The sequence below is a fragment of the Melospiza melodia genome, unplaced genomic scaffold (genome assembly GCF_035770615.1).
Source record: "Melospiza melodia melodia isolate bMelMel2 unplaced genomic scaffold, bMelMel2.pri scaffold_35, whole genome shotgun sequence".
In the NCBI taxonomy this organism is placed as follows: Eukaryota; Metazoa; Chordata; class Aves; order Passeriformes; family Passerellidae; genus Melospiza; species Melospiza melodia.
The window spans coordinates 5328029-5333777 of NW_026948670.1; the positions used below are offsets into that span (position 1 = coordinate 5328029).

The 5749-nt window shown below is 54.5% G+C and overlaps 1 long non-coding RNA gene across 1 annotated transcript; it reads right to left on the reverse strand.

The window, feature by feature from the left end:
* Positions 1-594: 594 nt before the first annotated feature.
* On the reverse strand, positions 595-1236 carry LOC134434387 (uncharacterized). Its single transcript, XR_010031854.1, has 3 exons — positions 1176-1236; positions 788-852; positions 595-683 (listed from the first exon to the last, which is right to left on the reverse strand). It is a non-coding gene; the product is annotated as an uncharacterized LOC134434387 (long non-coding RNA).
* Positions 1237-5749: the final 4513 nt, after the last annotated feature.

Sequence of the window (5749 nt, forward strand, 5' to 3'; positions counted from 1 at the left end):
CCACTGGCCCTCAGCACACAGGCAGCCCAGCCCGTGGGGACTGGCCCCTGAGAAGCAGGGAGGGACTATGGCAGCATGCTGGGGGCTGGCAAAGGGGGGAGCCAGAGGACCCTGGAATTCTCTGTGTGTCAGACCACTGGGACAGGCTGTACAGGGTGATGGGCTGCTGAGCCCTGAGCCTTGTGGGCACATGGGCCCTGTACCTGTCACATGATGGGGCCACACGCAGGAGAGCCATCACCACATCAGCGGGCTGTGCCTCTGTCAGATCCAGAAGGGGCCTGTGCAGGTTGTACTCAGGAAACTCACTGGCCACAAGCCACTGGTGGATGTACCTGACAATGGCAGGCACCTGGAGAAGGGAGAGGAGACTTGGAAAGCTGCCAGAGGGAGTCATGTGCCCAGCTGCCCCAGAAAAGTGCTTCCCTTGCCACCACACTGCCATGGCCTCAAGGCTTACAGTGAGCAGCAAGCGTGGTTTAGGAGGCCAAGCAATTTTTGGGAGGATGGATGCCAGGCCACAGGCTGCTTACTTGCTTTGGACTGGAAGGACCCTCCTCCACAAGCATATCCAGCAGGGCAGCACTGCTCTTGGTTTTGAAGATGGGAGGGTATGCTCTGACCACAGTGCCCATGACGCTGGTCTCTTCCTCTTGAATCCTCTTCATGAATTTGCCAGCCATCTGTAGCAGAAGGGCAAGAAACCGGGGATGTTGCATGGAGTGCTGCACACACAGTGCTGGGCTGAGCAGGGACAGCAGGCCCAGGTCGGGGGGGCTGCAGGTACCTGCCCTGTACAGCGGAAACGGCCACGGCTGGACTCCTGCTCTTGTGTGCGCTCCAGGGCTGCATCTGGCAAAGAGCAAGCGCAGCCAGAGCTGAGGGGCTGCGGGAGAGGCCGGAGAGCACGGCCCAGCCCTGCGCTGCCCAGGCAGAGAGAGCCCCGGGATGCTCCAGGGGATGGAGCACAGCCACTGCGGGGTGTCTACCAGGCCCCTCTTCCGTCCTGTCCGTGGGCATTTCCCCAGGGGATGGGATGGGATGGGATGGGATGGGATGGGATGGGATGGGATGGGATGGGATGGGATGGGATGGGATGGGATGGGATGGGATGGGATGGGATGGGGCCAAGTTGGCTGCAGGCTCCAGCCCTGCAGCCCAGCTCTGCCCCTCACCCTCCTGCGGTGGTTGGAACGGCACCACCTCTTCAGTCTCCTCTACTGGGGCAGCTCCAGGGCCTTCTTCCTCCTCCTCCTCCACCCAGGCCAGCTTGGGCACTCTCGGGGGTCTCTGCTCCATGGCTGTGCCTGGAGCGCGCCCCAGCAGCGAGCCCAGCCGGTGCCGCTCCTGCAGGGCCTCCTGCGCCGTCCCTGCGGGCGGGACGTGGCGGTCAGCGCTCGGCCCGGGGCCAGCAACGGCCCCCGAGCGCCCCTCACCCGCCCCGGGCCGGCCATGCCCAGGCGTTCCATCTTCGGAACGCGGCATGGGAGGCTCGGGGCCGGCGGCCGCGCTGCCGAGGGGGGGAGCTCGGGCCGGGAAAGCCGCAGCGGAGGCGGCGGGAGCGGCCCCGCCGCGTGTGTCCTCCGCGGGCCCCGGGAGGAGCCGGGGCCGGGACCGGGGCCGGGACTGGAGCCTGCCTCGGGGCCGGGGCCGGGCTCGGGCCAGGCGGAGCCGAAGGGTGGCGGTGCCGCCCCGGCCCCCGGCACCGATGCTCGCCCGGCAGCGCCACCGCCAGCACGGCCAGAGCCGGGCGGAGGCGAGACCGCGGCGGGACGGCCGGGGCCGGGCACGGGGCAGCCCCGCCCGGGGCCGGGGGCGGGCCGGGGGCATGGCCCGGCCCTGCAGGGGAGAGGGAGGCGGGGAGAGGGGAGGGACGTCGGGCAAGGGACCCCGAGGGAAGGGTGCCCGACAGAGGGAAAGGGAGAGAGAGAGAAAGAAAGAAAGAGAATAAGAGAAAGAAAGAGAGAAAACGAATCTGTTTTTGCTGCTTCTTCCGCTGCTGCTGCCGCCGCTGCTGCCGCCGCTGCCGCTGCCGCTGCCGCCGCTGCAACTGAGGCACCGGGGCCGTTCGTCCCCGTGTCCGTTCCCCGCTCGCCCCACGAGCCCCACGTTCGAGCCCCGCGCGCCCCGGGGGCAGCCCCTCCGTCTGCCCAAACACGGGAACTTTGCAGCGCTGAGCCCGGATGCAGAGCCCTGACTCCTGCACACTGGCACAGCGATCCCCTCGCTTCCTGCTGTGCATTGTCCTTGCTGAGGGGCAAACACTGTCGGGGCCCCTTCCCTTGGGGTAGGATTCCTACCTGACCCCAGCACTGCACTTACACCTCCAGTGTTGCTTTCCAATAAAGCAGGGGAAGGAAAACTGTGTGTGGCTCATGGTATTTTAGAGCGTCTAAAAATCACTAAGTCACAGATCTTAGAGGTGCAGTGCATCTGGAATTACTGGGATGGAGAAGTAGTGCAACATGGAAAAGGGGAGGATAGAAATTAATAGAGGAAAACATCTTGGATTGTTTGTTTCATTTTCATTTCCCTTCTGGAAAGCTGTTTCAGTTTTCCAGGAATCTTCTCCTGTCTGCTCTTCCCAAGAATCTTTCACGGAGAGCAAGGTCGAGCTTCGGTCACAGGACTTTCCATCAGGAAATTATGGCACTGGTGAAATTTTCATTGTGACTGTTTGTGCTGGTTTAGGGCAAATTTTGGGAGGAAATCTCCAAAAGGGGTCCGTCTAGAAAGCAAGTTCAAGCGGCCTCTCCCCCTACTAGTTCAGGAAAAGACTTCCCTTGAGAAAAGTGAAAAAAACCCAGTTTATTTCACAAGTAAAGTATTCACAAGCATGAAAAATGAATAATATTAAATAAAACCTCTGACAGTGCTGAAGAGATGGCAAATTCAGAAAGTCCTTTTTGTGGGTTTTAGTTGGCTCACTCGGTCTCTCCTGAGTCCCTCTGGTGCTGGAATGCAGTGTCTCAGAGCTCGGTGGGCCACAGGTGTGAGCTGCTGCCGGTGTTTTTCTGGGTTTTGAGTCCAGAGCAGGTTTAAACAATTCCAAGAGAAAGGAAAGTCACAGTCCAAAGGAACTTCTCTGCCTAAGCTAGCTAAAACCAAATTGCTAGACCTGGGCTGTGAAGGCATCGGGAAATTTCCAAATCTGGGCACTGGCGGTCCCAGCAAACACCAGAGCTGGATGGTGCTGGAGCCAGAACCTTCAAATTTCAAAATTATGGCTTTCTGTGCCAGCAAATCACTGCACTTGGGCTGTGCTGGCACCAGGTATTTTCCAAATCTGGGTACTGGGACAGCAAACACAAGATGTGGTCAATGCCAGACCCAGTAGCAGAAAGTTGCCGGGTTTTGGCTTTCTGTGCCAGCAAATTGCTGCACTTGGGCAATTTCCCAGCACTGGGAAATTTCCAGATCTGGGCACTTGCGCAGCAAACACCAGATCTGGGTGGTGCTGGTGGCAGCACTGGGAAGCTGCTGGGTTCTGGCTTTCTTTGCCAGAAAATTGCTGCATTTGGGTGTTGCTGGCACTGAGAAATTGCCAAATATTAACTTTCTGTGCCAGGAAATTGCTGGAATTATGCTGTGCAGGCATCTGAAAAATTCCAGATCTGGGCACTGACGGTGTCAGCAAACACAAGATTGGAATAGTGTAGGCACCAGGTATTTGCCTGGTTTTGCTTTCTTTGCCAGCAAATTGCTGCACTTGGGCTGTGGCGGCACAGGGAAATGTCCAGATCTGGGCATGGGCGGTGCCATCAAACACCAGGTCTGGGTGGTGACAGTCTTGGCACCAGGAAATTGCTGCCTTTTGTCTTCTTTTTCCAAAAAATTGCTGCACTTGGGCTGTGTTGGAATAAGAAATGTCCAGACTGGGGTACGGGCAGTGGCAGCAAACACCAGATCTTGGCATTGCCGGTGCCGGCAGCAGAAATTGCCGGATTTTGGCTTTCTTTACCAGAAAATTGCTGGACTTGGCTCTGCCAGAACAAGGGAATTTCCAGATCTGGGCACTGGTGGTGGCAGCAAACACCAGATCTGGGCGGTGCCAGGCCCAGTAATGTTGGAAATGAATTTGTAGAGAATTTTTAAGGTTTGATAGAAGGTTTTTGTAGTATGTATACAAATGTCATGATCCATCCTTACGAACGGGTTTTGTGGTAGTTTGTGGGTTGATCTCAGAATGCAAAAACCACCGACACGGTGCAGGGAGTTGCTGCTATAACCAAAACAAATGTACCTTTATTGAATAGCCACAGCAAAATGCATTGAGGAGGAACTGGGGGAAAAGGGAAAAATAAGGAAAAAGAGGGAGGAAGAGAAAGGAAGGTATAGAGCTACCAACTGTTTTACTAGGCCAGGACTAGACCCAAAGCTAAGCAAACTCATTCAGCCAGGTGACATTCTGTAACAACAGAAGCTGGCAACCATGAGGACTTGGCTGCCAAAAGGTTACAGTTTGCACTGGGCCCAGAAGTGTTTTTCCCTAAGGCAAAGCAAATTGAAATGTGAAGTTTCAAAGCTTCAAATGACTATGAAAGGAAACTGCAGAATAATTTCTGGAAGGGCATCATTGTCAATGATCATGCAGCCCACCAAGAGCTGGAGCTGAATCCAGAATTGCTTCTTCCAGCTGTGCAGGAATTCATTCCACTGGCAAGCACTGGTCCATGGGAACAAATGATCCCCTAGCTCTGGGCTGAATGGCGCCCAAGCTGCAGTGCAGATTGGAGGAGCCCTTGTCACTTGTTATTGGCCTCCCAGTGCACTCATCCTTCTGCAAACAAGGGGCAAACAACACAGCTGGAGTGCTGTCCTGGGTAAATATACATACAGGTGATTGCCAAAGCAGTGCATCATTTCCCAGTGAAATCCATGACCTCTTCTTACCTATGGAATTGTGATTGAAGACACCTGTGAGCCAGATCTGTGGGAGATTGCAAAGGAGCAAAGCTTTGGGATCTGGGCACACTTCTCTTGGTTTCTTTGCTCAGGTCTTTGGTGAGCACAGAACACACCTAGGTAGAAAACCTTTGAGTAGACAGGATCTTTTGGATCCATTGTCTCCCAAACATGTCAATGTGTGGCCCTGTTACAATGACAAGTTGAAAACAGCAGCACAAATGACACAAAGAAACCATGGCCAAAGAGGAAGAGGAGAGGCCCAATGAGGAAAGGATGTGGTGAGACACTGGCACACTGAATGAGCTGCACTCCCATAATCTCTAGGCTAGCAGGTCATGGTCTCACATTCTCCTCCTGGTTTATTTAAATGTTATTTATTTTTTTTTTGTTTTTCATCATCAAAATAAAATATATACCATTAAAAGTATGTCATCAAAACTTAAAGACAGAATCAAAAGACATTAATTCAAAATTACATCCAAAGATCAGAACATATGTACAGCTATAACTATCAAGCCTAACGCATCAATCCTAATCTTCAAACACTCTTCACACAGGCGGCAGCTTCTTCCTGAGCTTGGAGGAAAGAGAGCTCTTCTGGACGGGAGGCGAGGACTTTGTGGGTGAGGGAACATGGGAAGTGTCCGGAGAAAACTTCTCGGTAGGACTGTAACCAGCCAGATCTGCAAAATGGAGACACAAAGTTTAACAGAGAGGCAAAGTTTAACAGAGGCCACCATGTAAACCTAAAGCATCTGAAGCTCCATAATTCCTGGGACACATTTCCTGGAAATGTCCAAACAGCTGCACAGGGAAACATGCTCCTGCTGGCAGACCCTGA